The sequence below is a fragment of the Macaca nemestrina genome, chromosome 1, assembly GCF_043159975.1.
Source record: "Macaca nemestrina isolate mMacNem1 chromosome 1, mMacNem.hap1, whole genome shotgun sequence".
In the NCBI taxonomy this organism is placed as follows: Eukaryota; Metazoa; Chordata; class Mammalia; order Primates; family Cercopithecidae; genus Macaca; species Macaca nemestrina.
Window position 1 is genome coordinate 185788130 of NC_092125.1, and position 17974 is coordinate 185806103.

A 17974-nucleotide genomic window follows, 5' to 3' on the forward strand; every position below is an offset into this window, starting at 1 on the left:
TCTATTGCCACGTGATAAACCACCATAGACTTAGTGACTTCACAGTACTTTTATTGTGCTCCTGTTCCATGGGATCAGGACTTGGGCAGGGAGCAACTGGGCCATTCTGTTGTATGTAGCATCCTGAGAGTTCACTTGGGTATTAGGCAGGCAGCTGGGCTGGTGTGATGACTTCTAGAGGCTTCCCTCTGGAAGGCAGGTGTAGCTGGGAGATGCCAGCTGCGATACTTGCCCTCCCCACGTGGTGTCTCCAGAAGCATAGTTGGACTTCTCACGTGGCATCTCAGGAACCCATGCATGTATGCCAGGAGACAGGAAGTGGGAACAGCCAGTGTTATTGAGTCCTGGGCCAGAAAACAGGCACAGCATCACTTCTGCCTGATGTCTTAGTCAAAGTAGTCACAGAACCCACCAAGATCTGAGAAGTGAGGACATAGACCCCCTGCCAAAGGTCTTCTCAGCACACCTGTCCAGATGGAGAAAACATAAGGTGGGGTATGGCTGCTGGTAGGGAAAAGAGAAAGATCTGGCTGTACTTTCATGGGGCTGCGTTAAAGGCTCTCTAAAGTTCTTTCTGCTCTAGAACAATCTAGGACTCCAGAACAATCCAGGACTCCAAAGCTGAAGCAAGAATAATCAACTCCCCTTTTTAAAAAAGAAGGAATCCTAAAGCCTGTACAAGACAAATGGCTTATTCTACACATAACCGTTCATTCATTAGCTCATTCATTTATTCCTTCACCCATTTGTTCTGATCTCTTCTATGGGCCGGGAACTGTTTTAGATGCTGGGGATAGAGCAGTAGATAATACAGAAAAGGTCTCAGCCCTCACAGAGCCCATATTCCGGTGAATTACACAGGATATATAAAGTAAGCAGATGCCCACATTCTGAAACATCAGTGTCGCAGATTGAAGGTGGCCACGGTCTTTACATTGCTCCCATCAAGAAGGGGTGGTCTTTGGGAGCACCAGGGGAGAATCAACAGCTGTGGGGTCGGGTCCCAGCTCTGCTCATAAGCTGCTGGTGAGACGCTGGGTCAGTCATTTTTCCTTTCTGGGCTTCAGTCTGCCTGTCTGTAAAGTGAGGGACATGAGCATATTCTCACCACAGAGAGCCCTAGAGATGAGGCCACTGGGAGGGAAAGAGGACTTGTGTGACTCACAGGCTTGAGATGTTCTTTCTCAGGATGACGGATCCTTGGAGAGGAGACCAGAAGATGAAGGCAAAATTAGTCTCCACCTGTTTGTTGCCAAGTGTAAGCCAAGGTATGTGTGTGTCTCCTGACACACAGCCAGTTCTGAGGCTCCTGCTGTCCTTTGGAGCCTCTGCAGGGCAGTGGCGGGGAGAAGGGCAGGCAGAGCAGTCCTCGTTTACTATTGCTGACTCGTAACTCCTCTCTCCTCGCTTCCTAAGCCACCACGGGCCTTGTTCTGCTCCAGGATGTGGCGCTGAGGAGTAGCTGGAGTCAGCCAAGAGCTCAGCGCTGTCCACAGGGATCCAGATACAGATGCCCAGAGAAACCCCAACACCCCTCAGGAAGAGGCTGTGCACTCTGCTTTCGCCTGCCTTAATCTCTGGAGCTAAAGCTTTGTCAAAGCCACGACTTCCCTCATAAATTACCTGGCTTCCTGGTCTTTCTCTTCTCTGGCATCTCCTATCAGACACTGAAAGGCATCCAGGAAATTGGACCCTAAACCTTGGCTGACCGTGGCTCAGGATCGGCCTTTTGGCAGGGAGGAGGGGAAGGATGTGCTGTTTAGCCCAGCCTCCACTCGAGAACTGGGCACCTCCCTGGCTGGGTCCTGGGGAACTGAAGACAAGGGAGAGTTGGTCTCACAGTATATCACAGTAGAATTGGGATATATGTGGAGCAGGGAAGTGGGAGAATTAGGGAGCCAGGTGTGCACAATAACCACCTCTTTTTATAGCAGAGCAGGGCAGTGGAGGGCTGGGAAAGGGCATTTGGCTCAGGACATGGAACTAGAGACAGTTAGATGTTTCTGACAGGCCCATTTGGCTAAAGAGGAGCTAGACAGGGAGAGCCTGGAGGTGAGGAGGGAGATGAGGATGTTGCTGGAGTTGTCCACACCGGGTTTAGTCCAAGCAGTGTGCATTGCCCTTCGTTACAGCATTCCTCCAGGGCTAACCCTGCCCATCAAATGCACAGGAGCACCCACTCTCCGCCAGGTCCCCAGCTGGGTTCTGAGCATGCAAAGCGAAGGCCAGTCCCTGGGAGTGCAGTCCAGCCAGATGAGGGCAGTTCTGTGGAGCAGAAGGCAGAGACTGATAGATGCTAGGACACTGGGTCCTTCAGTGGAATTTGAGAGCACAGGAGGAGGGAGATCATACTTTTGTGAACATCCAGCAAGTACTGATTTAATGACTGCCCTCTGCCAGGCTCTGGGAGTGAAATGGGGAGCAAGGCAGAAGTATTCTGGCTCTGGAGCTTAACAGTTCAGAGAGGGGACTGATAAACACCCAGGCAATCACAGTCCTCTTAAGTAAAGAATATGACCAGGGGATGGCACAGAGCAGGGACTCTGAAATAGCAGGGGATTCAAGGAGGCATCCAGAGGACCAGGGAGAGGCAAAGGAGGCACCTAGGACTCAAAATTTAAGGAGGCTCTCTTTCTCCAAGTCATACAAGTGCAGGGTTGGCACATGAGACTCAGGACCTCTGTAAATTCTGTGCTCCAGGTGCGTTGCTTCCTCATCCTAGTTCCGGTTCTGCAGGAAAAATGTGTGTCTAAATTTACATAAATTCCAGCCTAATTTATGTCTCTAGGCTGAGACATAAAGGCTGGGTAAGAATTAGATTGAGGGAGCTTTACAAGAAGAGTATTTCAGATAAAGGGAACAGCATGTGCAAAGACCTTGAGGCAAGAGGCATCTGTGCCCAGAGACCTGCAAATTGTCTCATCTAGGGTCAAAATGCAAGGCTGAGAGGTAGATAGTCTTGTAAGTTATGTTAAAGCAGTTAGGGTTTTACCTGGGACATCAGTTCCAACAGGGGATCTAGTCATGAACTTTCAGAGGACGTGATGTTTGGGTTGGGCCTTGAAGGATGACCAGAATCCAGACATGTGAAAATGAGGGATGTGAGCCTGAACGAGCTCAGAGTGAGGGCCTGAGGGACCCTTCAGTCCTGCATTCATCAGCCTTACTGAGCATGGGCTATGTACTGGTATGCTAAGGCACTGCACTAACTGATGATGTTTGCAGATTGACTTTTTGCTAGAGGATTGGACTGGGGACTCTTCAGAATTCTGCATTGTTGGAGGCAGAAAAGCAGTCTTTTCACAGATTCTTGGGCCCAATAATCATGGGGTATGGAGTTTAGAGGTTGTGGGGTGCAGCTGAAGGCAAAGCTTGTAAACACCGAACATGAGATGCATGCAGTGCAAGGCGTCTGATGCATAATCTCATTTTAATCCTCATCATAATCCTAAAAGATAGCTGTTATTATACCCACTTTACAGGTGGCAAAACCAAAGTTCAGAGAAATTAGTTAGCTTTCTTCCCAGGCCAGAGTATATTATGACAGAGGCAGGATTTGAACCTAAGTAGCTCTGATTTCAGGGCCTGTGATTCTTCCTTTGCACTGCACTGCTAGTTAAGCCCATGTCTACCACTTATTTACTGTGTGGCCTCCTGTAAGTGACTTATTTCTACTGGGTCTCAGCTTCTTCACTAGTAACATGAAGGGGTTACATTCCATGGACTAGAACAATACTTCTCAAACTTTACTGTGCCCATGGATCACTTGAGGATCTTGTTAAAATATAAATTCCAATTCAGAAGTTCTACTGTAGGACCCGAGAATCAGCAATTCTGACAAGCTTCCAGGGGATGCTTATGCTTCTGGTCCAAGACTGCACTTTGATTACCAAGGACTGAACCCTCTCCAAGGGTCCCCCTCTCCAGAAAGACTGACTCTTGTTGGGGAGAGAAGCAGAGGTCTTGCTCAGGCCAAGATTATTCTTGCAGTTCTTTTCCATTCCATTCAGCTTCTATGCAGAGATCAGGACAAGGAGAATGTCTCCCATTTCACAGATGAGGAATCAGAGGCTCAGAGAGGAACAGGGCTTGCAGGCTGTCTTTCCCGCTTTGACAGCTTCTTCTTGACACACTGGGGATCAGCATCTTTAGTAGGCACCTCCCATAATGGATGGCCCCCATATTTCCCCTAATGGGGAGGTCCCCTCCTTGCAAAGATAGAGCGTTTTTTTGTGGTCTGTGTTTTTCCGCTGCTAGTGGCTGCTGGAGCATCTGTCTGTCCCTCACTTGCAGCCTGGTTAGACTAAGACAGGCCTGGGTGCTCTGGAGGGAGGTGCTCCTGAGAAGGAGCCAGCTTTGGCCCGGAAGCCTGTCCTCGTGCCTGCAGCCAGCTCCATAGTGCTTGGCACTCTCAGGCTCACGTTCCATGGGATGGCTTTGGGCTTGTTGGCTTGGAAGGGAGAAGGCACCGGAAGAGTGGATGTTTGCAGATGGATTTATAGGCTCTGTATTTACCATATTGTCAGGGAAACGGGGCTGCAAGACTGAGTCAGCCAGAGCAGGAAGGCTGCACCCAGCACCTCTAGTGGTCTCAGCACACCCAGCCCTGGGGCCACCGTGCCAGGCCTTCACCAAGTCCAGCTTAGCCTCTGTCCTCACCTTCACTCATGCAGGTCCCCCTTCCAAGAATGACCTCTTGTCTTGTGCCATTCTCAATCTTAGTCCTGTTAGACCCTCCAAAGGTCTTCAAGGAAGCTTTCCCACTCACCTCCATCAATCCTTTCTGTGAACTTGGCCTGCGTCATACAATCCAGCACTTGCTTACCATAGTGCCTGTGTATGGATGTATGCTGCATGGACTTGTTTGTGGGTGGATCTTGTTTTTAACCTACTTATTGAACCTAGGAACTAGGATGTATACTGAACCTGCATCATTCAGCTGAATACACAGTCAGCACTTAGCAAAGACTATAGGATGAGCTCTCTGAAGCAAGGCAGGAAGGGTGTGCTGGAGAAGAAGGGAGTAGGGCTGAGTAGTTGGCACCAGTCTGTGGTGCTGCAGGGAATTCCTGCGCCCCAGGGAATTCCTCTTGGCCTCCTTCCTCTAAAAAATGTTTGGAAGCTATGCCCTATCCTCAACCCTCCCCATTCTCTCCAACTCCTCTGTCTGCACAACCATTGGGTAGTAATGCCTGCCCCTCTCAACAGGAAAGGGGCCTGCCACCAGATCTTGTCCCATAGCATGGCAGGATCTGGAGGTGATCTAGGTGGATGCCGAGAGAGGGGTCATAAAAGGACAGAGTGCTTGGTCAACCAGGACCAACAGTCCTGCAAAGTGGGAGAGCCCCAGCAGATCAAGTAGGGTTGAAGCACAAGCACTCATTCCTGGGAGCAAGAGCCTCGGGAGTGGAAGCCTTTCCTCCTTCCCAGCATCTGGGAAGGAGGAAGGTCATGGCCCCCAGGAGCCATGACTTGGCCTGGGCAGACCTGCAGAGAAGAGGGCAAATGCACTCTTGGAGCCATGCTGCTGTATGTGTGAGATTTTATTTCCCCAGTCTTATCCTTGGGCCTCGGTGCCTTTTCCTCTGTGACATGGTAAGAAGTTGAGAGGACAGGGACCCAGCCTCTTCTTCTTTTTATTTTTTATTTTTGAGAAGGAATGATTCCATTTTTATTATTTGTAGATAACATATGATTTACCTAAAATATCAAAAACGAATTATAAGAATAAACAAGTGAATTTAGCACAGTCACTTGACACTATGTCCACGTGTAAAAGTCAATTAGATTTCTATGTATCAAAAACAAATAGAGCATAAAATTTAAATGATTATAACATTTGCATCACACTTATATGAATGACACAGGGAAAAGTTGAACAGAAGAGGTATATAATTCTTCTATCCTAGAACTACAAAATGTATTGAAATAGACCGAGCACGGTGGTTCAAGCCTGTAATCCCAGCACTTTGGGAGGCCGAGACGGGCGGATCACGAGGTCAGGAGATCGAGACCATCCTGGCTAACACGGTGAAACCCTGTCTCTACTAAAAGAATACAAAAACCTGGCCGGGCGTGGTGGGGGGTGCCTGTAGTCCCAGCTACTCGGGAGGCTGAGGCAGGAGAATGGCGTAAACCCGGGAAGTGGAGCTTGCAGTGAGCTGAGATCCGGCCACTGCACTCCAGCCTGGGCGACAGAGCGAGACTCCGTCTCAAAAAAAAAAAAAAAAGTATTGAAATAAAATAAAGATATAAAGGAAGATATACACCACCTCTTCTTTAATCCCTCTCCTCCTGCACCATGGCAGCCTAGACTTTTGAGACATTTCTTTCTTGTCTCTGTAAGAAAGGATAACGATACTTGTAAATGGATGTAAGAATTCAACAAAATAATGCTTGTAAACTGCTTAGCCTATGCTTGGCATGTAGTAAGTGCTCAAAGAAAGACGAGCTCCATCTCTTGAACCCCAAGAGAAAGACTTACTCCTTAGGACAAACTGTGTCCTCTGTGATCTAATTTAAACCAAACCAGAGCATGAGGCTCCAGCATCTTCAGCACTGTGTGATATGGAGATAATAGAAACTACCTCACTGGGCTGTTTAGTGAGGATTAAATGAAAGAAAGTATATAAAACAGAACTTGCTAAGTTACTACTTCTCAGTAAATGTTACTTGCTGATGCGATTACACTACAGAGATTTTTTTCCCATTTCTTTGGAGGTCGGTTCTTGAATCTCGTGAAGTAAAATCTTAATCGGAATTATTTTCAGTATAAAATATAAAAGATCTTCTTTCATATCCTCAATCTTTGCTTTCTTTTTTCAATTTAATTCCTTAATACTTTTTGAATTCTTCATTTATGAAGGATAAAAGGCTCTGAGAAGTGCTAATATGTTTTTAAAGTCTATTTTCTATACAATCCTCATGAAATGGTGTAAGGACACCAGAGGATGGGATAGGGATGTTTTGAGAGAGAGTAACAAGAAGGACTGGAAGTCAGACTAATCAAAACTGGAATCATGAGAGTTTCTGTCCTACCTTAGGAGGTAGAGAAGGTGAGATCTCTGGACTGGATTTCAAAAAGGCTTGTTCAGTTTGCTGGAAATATTAAGAGAAAGATTCAGTTACTTTCTGGGCTAGGTGGCTTCCCAGGAGTCAAAGCCATTGGGGGTCACAGCCTAACAGTTGACCCTGGCCCCACACTGAGCCAAGCCCTGCCTCTGGTTGCAGACAGAGACTTGCCCTTTTCACAGGAGTAAGTTCTTAGTCACTAAAAGACCATGACTAAGAAAGGGTGGGGGATAGCTTCCTGCACCTTTCTCACCACCAGGCAGGCCAGCGGGAGCGCCGGTCCTCTGCCCTGGATGGCCCCAGAGTAAGCTTCTTTCACTGAGAGAAGTGACTACAAGCAGAGTGGTGGGAAGAGGTTTTGAACTTATATGTCCTCTACTTGCTTACTTCCATTCCTCTTTCAGGCTAAGAGCAGGCAAAATTACTGCTTTGAAAATGCCGCCGTTTGTCCAGCAGTCTACCCTGGGTTCTGTTGGCACCCTTCGCAGCTGGGGGTCAAGTCTGAGAAGGTGGGAACTAGATGGGACCTAAAGGGCTGGGTGCATCTGTTCTGGCTAATGGGATCATTTTACATCAATCAGTGTTACCCAATCGCCGCTTCTCTTGTTCTCAGAGAAAGCAGCCTCGGCTTGAATTCCTTAAGGGACCATGTACCGGTGTAGGAGTCCACATTCTGAGCATCGGGTGTCGGCTGGGGACAAGAGCTTTTCAGCCCTAAGTTGTGCTTTTCAGTTCACAATGCACTGCTGTACTGTGTTCTGCTTTGATCTGCCTGACAGCCTGTATCATTCCTGAGATGGTTCTGAAGTGGGTAAACCTTGGTCTTCTGAGTCCAGTCCCTGGAAGCAGCCAAGATGCTTGAGCCGGTGAATTTCACTGCCACTCCCTTTCCATCTGTGGGAACCTGGACAGGGACTCTGGTATGGAGGAGACCACCCATGTATTCCATGGCAGAGTGAAAACTTCCCCTTGAATCCTAGGTGCAGACCCAAGGTTCTGCAGCTGTCCCTTTAAGTGATACTGAAGGCTGAATAAAGACCAGGAACATTCTAGACCATAAATCTCAGGCCACTTGCATAAGTCGGGTTCTCCAGAGAAACAGAACTAATAGGGTGTGTGTGTGTGTGTGTGTGTGTGTGTGTGTGTGTGTGTGTGTGTGGAGAGAGAGAGAGAGAGAGAGAGAGAGAGAGAGAGAGAGATTGATTTAATGGAATTGGCTTACAAGATTTTAAAGGTGCAGGTACACAGTCTTCAGGGTAGACCGGCAGACTGGAGACCTAGGGAAGAGTCCAAGGTCATCTGCTGGCAGAATTCCCTCTCCCTTGAAGGAGGTCAGGCTTTTTCTCTTACAACCTTTAACTGATTGGATGAGGCCCACCCATGTTATAGAAATAATCTGCTTTACTCAAAGTCTACTGATTTAAATGTTCACCTCATCTAAAGAGATATCTTCACAGAAACATCTAGAATAATGTCTGACCAAATATCTGGATACCGTGACCCAGCCAAGTTGACACAAAATTAACCATCATCCACATATGAAGAGCCAGTTATGATGAAACATCCCTTTCTCAGCCATCCTTTCCCAAGATCCTCTGACAGCCTGTATAGTGGTCAGGGATGGCTAGGATTCATTGATTCATCCTGTAAATCGGCCGCATTGAACCTAGACTTTATGCCAGGCACAGTTAGGTGCTGAAGATACTGTGTCCACCAAGTCGCTCCCATTCCTTTCCCTCTTGAGAATCCAGTGGTGAAGACTCATCTTGAACAAGTAATTGCCTGAATACATTACTGTCTTAATTACCAGGGTGATGAATCCCGCAGAGAAGGAGGAGGACAGAGCATGTAAGAATGACTGGCATGGGGCCTGGCCTGAGACCAAGACCGGAGGGGGATCCCCTGAGGAGGTGACACTCAGGCTGAAACCTGAAGGCTGAGCAGGTTGGGCAGGGAAAAGTGGTAAAGAGGAAGGTTTCAGGCCAAGGAACCACGAGTGTGAATACCTGAGGTAGGAAAGGGCTTGGTGCACTTGAGGCTCAGAGGGAAGCAGCTGCGTATATGCCTTACAGTGCACAAGGAAGGGAGGTCCTCTTTGAGACAGAGAGAAAGGCCGAGGCCAGACCCTGAGCTTTATAAGGCCATTCAGGATCTTTCAATTTAGCTGAAGGGCACTAGGAACCCTTGAAGGGTTTTAAACAAGGGAGTCCCATGAGAAGATTTGTTCTTTTGAAAAGCACACCGTCAGTGGACTGCAGAGAACAGCCTAGAGGGAGGTCAGAGTAGATGTGGAAACTTAGGAAATAAGTCTAGATTTCCAGGGGAAGAAGGCTGTGGAGATGAACAGAAGAAGACAGATTTGAGTGCATTGAGGAGGGGGAATCAACAGAGCATTGTGTGTGATCAGATCTGGGAGGTGAGGAAAGGAAGGAATCAAAGGTGCATATCATTATCTTATAGATGACAGCTGAGGCTCAGAGAGACCCAGGGAGATGCCCATGCTTACCCAACCAGTGGCAGGTGAAGCCAGGGTGCAGCCCAGGCCCATGCGACTCCACCCCTGGCACCTTTCTGGCTGGTTTTCTTTAATTGTGCCAGATTCTGTGTGGTGCTGATGAAGCCAAGGTTTAGACTCTGTGTTATGATCCACCTTGTCCATTCAGAGTCCTTGACCACAAGCTTCAGCCCTGACCTGGCCCCAGTAATTCCTACCTGGTGTCTGACCAGGCCCTGACCCTGGTCACCCACTCAGTCCTGCTTTTGGCCTCTTGTGGAGCCTGGGCCAAGGCTTGTTGATTCTGTTATTCTTGGTAGAGACGGCAAGTAGCCACTCTCCATGGCAGTAGGCTAGGTACATGTCAGCCACAGCCTGGGTCCCAGCCCCCTGGTCAGTTCACACTGCTGCTTATCTAGGGAACCAGATGAGAGAGTATAGATATTAATCATCCCACTGGCTAAATAGAGACCTGGAGGACTGCAGCAGCACAGATGGCAGAAATGGCATGGGCTTTGCAGATGGACAGCCCTGAGTCTGCACCCCAGTTCTGCCTCTCATTAGCTGTGTGACCATGGATAGCTTACTTTCCCTCTCTGAACATGTTTCCTTACTTGTCAACTGGGGATCACAGGACCTACTTTTCTAGTTGAGATATGGATTAGTGAGCTTGTATAGACTCTAGCCTATATTAGGTACTCAATACATGTCAGAACCCCTAATTTTCTTTACAGTCACTTATTCAGTGACTACTATGTCTTTGGATTCAGGGTCCTTTATTAGATGCTGAGGATACAAGGGTGATGGCCAGAGTCTCCTGGCATTGCATCAGAGTTTCTAGCACATTCCATTGCACATAGTAGGTGCTTTGCAAATAAAAGGTCGTGAAGCCAAAGAGGTTTTAGAGACAGTTGGCTTTGCTGAGCCCTGCACAATCAGATTCTCAGAAGCATTTTTTTTTTGCAATGTACAACGAAAATACAAACATAGAGTAATCCAGTTCTAAAACACAGCAGAGACACTGTCACATAGATGGATGGGAAGAGAGAGACATCTGGGATGCCTGGAAGGAAACAGTGACTTCGTTTTTCCTCTCTTGTCATGAAAGTTGTGTGTGTCACCGTCTGGAGACCCTTTGGAGATGGTTGTTGGAAGGAGTCTGGAAAGGGCCTGGGAAGCTTCTGCTCTGCCCACCAACCCCACCTTGGGACTTGTCTTTCTCAGCTGCTGGCCCTGGCAGTAGAGGCAACTTGCATATTTGTGTCTTTGGAGATCATGGTTTCCAGCCCAGAAAACATCTCAACTTCTGGAAATTCACAGGTCATTCTGACCCAGCAGTTGGTCCACCATGACCTGTCATTCCTAAGGAGTCTGAAGTTGGGGAGAGACCACCAAGGGTGCAGATGTGGCAGAGAAAGGTTTCAGGGAGCACCAAGCACAGAGCAAATTCTGTGGTCCAGTTTGACAAACATTTAGTGAGTGTGTGTCTAGGCCAAGTATGGTGCAGCAAGCTGAGAGTGCAAACCTCAAAGGTGTTTCTAAATTCCTTTAATAAAATGGGTAGTTTCCATAGTCAAGGCAGTTGTGCAGCAGAAGGAACACTGTAGTCCGAGAGGAGTCCAAGAGGGTGGATTGCAGTTCTGTGTGCATCACTGACTGTATGACCTTGAGAAAGCCCCTTCCCCTTGCCAGGGCATTCATAAAGTACAAGAGACAGACTACATGATGTCTAAGGGGTCCTCCAGATCTCCCATAGTGTCATTCATTCATTCATTCATCCTGAAGTACCTGTCAAGCATGCAGCCCTGTGCTCAGCACCGTAGAAACACTAATAAGGAAAAGAGGCTTTCTGCCCTGCAGGGAGTTACAGCTCAGGCTAGGGGACAGGCACTGCCAGGGACCTCTGACCAGTGGCTAAATTCCATTTTTCTCTGAGTTTTGACTGCACATCTTGGCTGCTTCCAGCTCAGAAGACCAAGGTTTCTCCACTTCAGAGCCATGCTAAAGAATGCTTTCAGCTTCCAGAGTAGCTTCCAAAGAGGCAGCAAGCCAGGGCAGAGTCAGTGAGGTAGCCCCCAGGGGAAAACACCCAGCTTCCCAGGGCCACCTTGAACGGGGAAGCACTCTTTTGGATGGAAAGTGCTCTGATTCAGAGTCATGTAGTCTAGGTCATGCATCATGTTGAGGACAGGAGAGGCCATTGTCTTAAACCTGTAGCCCTCTTGACCTCTAATTTGCTGAGGATTAAGCCGGGGACAGGACATCCAGAAATCTAGGGTTGACTTGCTCTGTGTGACTTTGGGCACATCACTTCCCCTCTCTGAATTTCACTGCCTTCACTGTACAAGAATAATAGTAACACCTGCCTCTGATTCATGGAGCCACTGAGTACTCTGCCAGGCACTGGGCATCATTCACCACTCGATCCTCAGGAAAACCCTATGATACAGGTAACATAATGAGTCTCATCTTACTATACATGTACCAAAGTCTCACACACTATTAGAAAGTAGCAGACCAATGTCTCCAAAGGTAATTGAACTTTCTGTGTAAAGTCTGTTCAGGAAGCTGAGGCATGTCTGTTCCTACATCTCTTTCATCTCCTGTCCCACCTAAAGGAACAATAACTGATGCTCAGTGCCACATCCAGGAGCCCTCTCAACCCCTCTCCTCCTATTTACATCCTCCCTCTCCTTCCTGCCCCAGCACCAGCACTCCCCTCTCCAGGAAGCCCTACCAGATCCCTCCTTCTGAGCACTTGGCATGCAGTGCTGTGCACTTAGCATGCCTTGTTGGAAGAGCATGACAGGAGCTGACTGAAGCAGTGACCTGGCTCAGGCACAGGCACAGACATGGGCATGCAAGTTCTCTTCCCTTGAGCAGTGTCCTCCTTAGAACTCTTGCCCTGTGCATTGCTCCACTAGAAGGTCCTTACGAACTGTCTAGTCCAGCCCAATCCTCTCATTTTACAGATGGGGAGACCAAAGTCCATAAAGAGGTGCTGATTTCCCCATGGTTAGCCAACAGATAAGGTGGAACCCAACCAGCAGTTGAGCTGCTTTTTCCAACTTCTCTTGGAGGGATTTGAAGGCAGGAAGCTCCTCTCTGTTTCCTGCTACCCCCAACTGGGATAGGACTATAGCTTCAGGCAGCTTTTAAGATAGACTTTGCTGTTTGGCTCCCCTTCGATTTCTGAAGCCCTCTATGGCTAAGAGATGTTTCAGTCTCCTCGGATAGCTCACCATGGGGAGGGCTGAGAACATGCAGTTCATTCACTGGCCCAGCCAGCCAGCCACGTACTCCATTCCCTCTCTTTTATCCTCCCATCCATACGTTTATTTACTTCCTTTTTCATTTGTTCATGTAATTGTCTATTCATTCATTTATTCGCTGACCCTTTTGTTCCTTTATTGGCCCATTCGTTTAACAAGCACAGAACACTCTGCCTGCACGAACTGGGGAGACCTATAATAAAGCAGATGACCACAACACACAATGATTGTACAGTGGGCAGCTTGACAGACTGCGGGAGCCCCAGAGGGAGCGACTAAGCTCCAGGGAGACACCTCAGAGGAGTGACATCCCGACAGGACCTGCAAGAATGAGCAAGGATTCTCCAGATGAGAGAGGAGGAAGGAACATCTGTTAGCTCCTGATGTGGTTTTCTGGGGCCACTTAGAGCTGAGCTTCCCAAATCCTTTGGCTTTTGGTCAGCCTGGGCAGAAGGAACCACAGCCCAGACTATGGCTCAGATCAAGTTCTTGGATTTGTTTACCTCTAGCCCTAGCTCTGGACCTTGGCCACTGATTTTCCCAGTCTGCATGGGGGCATAGAATGTTATGAGTCCGGCTGGGCACGAAGAGCTTGGAGTCCTTTCTTTCCTCCTCCGTCTTGGCTTATGGCCAGGCTTCCTGATTATTATCTGAGTGCACAGTTCCACATGGTCTCCTCTACCCGTGCTTGCCTGAGTTGGAGGAAAGGAAGAGAAGGAGGGAGGGGGTATTCATAAACTCAACAAGAATGTCTTTATGGGCGGGATAGCAGTGAAGGCCACTGTGTTTGGAATCAGATAGACATGGATTCAGATTCTGCCATGTTGTGTACTAGCTATGTGACCTTGGACAGGTCCCTCTGAGCCTGTTCTCTTCTCTAAAATGTGAGTAACAGCATGTAACTCGGAGGGTGGGTCACATTCTCTGTGTCACCATTGTTGACGGACAGTCTGTTCTCCAAATATGGTGGCTAATGTTTTCCTATTCATCCACTTGCTACACAATTGTAGCACACTTGCCATGTGCGGGGCTGCCAGAAAGGCGCTGGCGAGGCAGACACATAAGGCATTCACAGCCCAGCCACGGAGACAGACAGGTGAACCCTTGCCTTCCATGCAATATGGTACTGGCAGGGTCTCAGGTCCACTCAGGGCACTTCAAGGAACCATGGCAGGCTGTAGAGTGAAGGTGACGTCCTGCCTGGGCCTTAAAAGCAGAGTACATAGGAGGCTTTCTTTTCTAAATCCAGGTAGCACCACTGACTGCTAAATTACTTTATCCTGACCTTCAGCTCTTCCAAATGCAAAATGGGAATAATAACTGTTGCAAGAATGAGACAAGACAGCACATGTTAAGAGGCTTCGTAATGGGAAAGAGCACTTCTTCATGAAAACAACCAACCAAATCCAGCCAGCCTGAGTCTAAAGGCCTTCCCCAGCAACACACGCCTGCGGGCCAACATGCGTGTCATAGATCATAACGAATTCAGGAGGATTTGTTCTGGAAAAGACAAGAGGGAGGCAAGAACACTGGTTTCTCTTGCTCTTTTTTTTTTCTTTTCTTTTTGAGACAGAAGTGCGGTGGTGCAATCATAGCTCACTACAGCCTCAAATTCCTGGACTCAAGGGATCCTCCCACCTCAGCCTCCCAAGTAGCTGGGACCACAGGCACATGCCACATGCCACCATGCTTGGCTTTTTTTTTTTTTTTTAATTTTTTATAGACAGAAGGCCTTACTGTATTGTCCAGGCTGGTCTCAAACTGCTGGGCTCAAGCAATCCTCCCACCTCAGCCTCTCAAAGTGCTGGGATTACAGGCGTGAGCCACTGCACCTGGCCAAGAACGCTGATTTCTAACCCATTAGAACTTGGGAAGAGTGTCCCATGAGTGACAGAGGTAATAGCTTCTCAGCCTGCTGCCTGACGCCCACCCAGCCACGGATATAGGGGAATGGATTTTCACTGTAGCAGGAAAGATAGGCTAGAATCTCAGTGGAGCATCCTGGACTTCAGCACCCAGCATTTCAGAAGTCACTTTCTAAGGGCTTCTGGGGTTGCTGGCCTATCTGGACTGCCTGCCCAGGGCCTGTGGAACTCTCTCTTCTCACCTCTGTGGCCCACCAACTTCCAGGGGAGTCCTGGAGCCCGTCCTTGTGTGCTGGACTTGGTCCATGACACCTGAACACCATCTGTTGGGTCTGGATGCATCTCTGACCCTGCTCTGCAGGAGCTGTACGTGGTCTTGAACAAATCGCTTAACCTCTCAGGGTCTGTTTTCTCATCTGCAAGATGGGAAAACAGTACCTGCTTCATAGAACAGTTTTAAGTGCAAACGTTAAACTGTGTACAGTGCTTTGGCTAGTGCCTGAGACATAGTTGGAGCTTTCTCGACTGTGCCTCTCATGATCAGTCAAGATAGGGACTGGGGAGGATATAAAACAGAATGGGGAGAAGAAAAGAGACAAGAGAAGGCAACTGTGAAGTGGGTTTGAATAGAGAAAGAGAAGAGCCAGGTGGCAAGGCATTAGAAGAGGGGGTGTAAACCACCCCAGTCTGACCCTGCCCATCGCTGACCCATGTCCTGCAGCTTTCCTAATGGGCCCTTCTCCACCTGTGTGGATTTTCTGGTCATTCAGCCAATGTGCAGAAATTTCTTCTGCTTCCATTTCGTCACCCTCTGTGAGATGTTATTTCCTACCTTCGTCCACCTGTACTTGACCTCCAAGATTTGGCAAAGTGCCCCCTCCTCCTGGAAGCCTTCCTTGACTGACCTGGTCCCCAGTAGTTAGCTGCTCCAACCCTGCATGCCTCCCCCAGCCCTCTGCTGCTGCCCTCAGTCACAGTGCTCATCCCACAGCTGGTCCCCCGCTTCAGTGTTTCCCCACCTGTCTGGAAGTCCCTTGATGCCAGGGGCATGTTTGATCCATCTTTGTGCTTCCAGGGCTCCCAACAGTAGTGGGCTCCTTAGTGGATGTTGGAATGTTGAATGAATGGATGAACCAATGAGTGAACAGCTGCGAGGGGAGGCGGTGAAGCAGGGGAGGCTTCTGTAAGGGCTGGGCCTCAGTCGATTTCATCTCCCTCTGCTGCTGAGACTGCATTTCCCCCTCAACACCCCCCCTACCTCAGCCAGCTAGTGAGGGGTGAGGAGCAGGTGAGCAGCCATTGTCCACTGCTGCCCTAGAGGTGCCTTCCCCTCTCTTGTCCGCTTTAGGGCTATCTATGGCTTCCTCAGCAACCCCAGGTCCTTGCAGACCTGCAGGAAAGGCTTTTTCCTCCCAGCCTGCACCCTCCTCCCCAAAACAAACACAGCCGCTGCCAGAGAGCCACAGGGGCCTGCAATGAAAAACAGGTGTCTCCCGGAGACCTGTCAGCCATGGCTACGCAGCAATTGGGGTCACCGCCTGGTGGGGGTAGGGGAGGGTGGGGGCACGACAGGGCTTACCCTGCATGTTCAGCTCCCAGGGTCCGGCACGGGCGCAGCAGTCACTTCATGCCCTGTGACAGGAGGCTGTGACTGACAGGACATCCCCCGAAGGCGAGAGGAGCCAGGGAGTTCTGGTTCTGTAGGAACAGCTGGATACAAAGACCTGGCCCTTGCTCCCACCCCACCATCTCGAATTTAAGCTGCACTCCAGGGAGTGAAAGAGCATGGGAGCATGGAATGTCTTAAGCCTGGCCTTGAATCCCTGCCTGGCCTCTTACAAGCTGTGCGAACCTACGCATCTAGTTTTCCTCTTGAGACTTGACTTTACTCATTTGTAAAATGGGTCAGTAAAGACTCTCTCAGCCTGTTAGTGGGATGGGACTGGGCCAGGCAGCGTATACACATGCAAATGGCATGATCCAGTGTAGGGCCTGGGTGTAATACACTTGTAAGTCCCCATGCCTCTGGCTCTGAAATCCATTGCTGAAAGACTGTGTGAACTTCAGCAAGGTATTCCCAACTTCAGAGGCCTTTGAGAAGAGTCTGTAGCCTCCACTCTACTGTTGCCTACCAAGGCAATGCTCTCTGGAGTTGCTTCGAGTCTCCTGCACAAGTCACCCCTCTCTTGTACCTCCCTGCTTTGGTGCATGATGTTCCATCTGCCCAGAATGCTCCAACCTAATCGCCTCACTCCTTGAGTAACAAGATGTGCTAACTACACCCCTACTGTGTGTCAGGCCCTATTGCAAGTACTTGGAATACACCAGTGAGCAAGACCCTCCTTATGCTCTAGGTGCCGCTGCTCCTTGTTAATGAATCGGCCTCATTGCATTTGTCTCGCTGTACTGAAGTGGGCTGCTTTCGTGTCTATCTTCCCCATGACTGAGCTCCTGGAAGGCAGGGACATCTCACCAGGTCTGTACCCAGAGCACGGGCCACAGAGGACTGTGTCTATCTGGTTCATCCTTGCCTCCCCAGCATTCAGCCTAAAGCCAGTGCCTTTGGATGAATAAGTGAAGGGCTCAGGTAAGCTCTGTTCACTCCCGGGCCCTCACAGAAAGGATAACTCCATCTCCATCCCCTACCAAGACCCGGTTCCGACTCTGCTGACTCAGGCCTCATGAGCAATGCCAATGGACCAGCTCTTTCTGTGGAGGGGGCCGGGTCCAGACACCCTGGAAGATTTGGCAGTGGAGGGAAAGAGGCACAGTGGGCGCTGGAGTAGTCTTCTCTATTTGTATTGTAAGCCACTCCTTGTGTACCAGCACTCACCCCAGATTTCAATTATCCAATTGCACACTGCTGCTAAAACTGCCCCTGGGCAAATGAGCTGGCTCTGGGCCCTCACTCCATTCATTCCAGCCCCTTCCCTACACTGCTCTGGCTCCCTCCCTGTCCCCGAGGAGCTCCCCGCTCCTCCCACAGCGGGCACCACAGAATCTGTCCAGGTCACCAGGACAGGAGCCTGAAAGAGCTGAGGGGGAGGAAACTCCCTAAGAAAAACACTTGTGTTTGTGAGAGGTTTCAGGTCAGACACCTCTCTTCCTGCTGCTCTTGTGTCTGTGCAATGCTTGCATTCTCTGGGCTAGTTCTCAACCAGGGATCATTTTACCAAGGCAACTGCAAAGGAAGGTATTTGTAATCTTTGGGACTGGGGCTCACAACTTCACCTGCCAGGTGCTGGAATTGATTTCAAAGGTGGATAATTTGC

General features: G+C 49.1%; 1 protein-coding gene and 1 long non-coding RNA gene across 5 annotated transcripts in view; both read left to right on the forward strand.

Annotated features, from left to right (window-relative positions):
- The window catches only part of LOC105495003 (uncharacterized), a 73171-nt gene extending 56916 nt beyond the window's left edge, over positions 1–16255 (forward strand). The window contains exon 3 of the long non-coding RNA XR_011621214.1: positions 1189–16255. This is a non-coding gene — a long non-coding RNA (uncharacterized lncRNA). The remainder of the gene's footprint in view (positions 1–1188) is intronic.
- Positions 1–17974, forward strand: part of LOC105495006 (TraB domain containing 2B) — a 254818-nt gene that overhangs the window by 60303 nt on the left and 176541 nt on the right. The window lies entirely within an intron of this gene.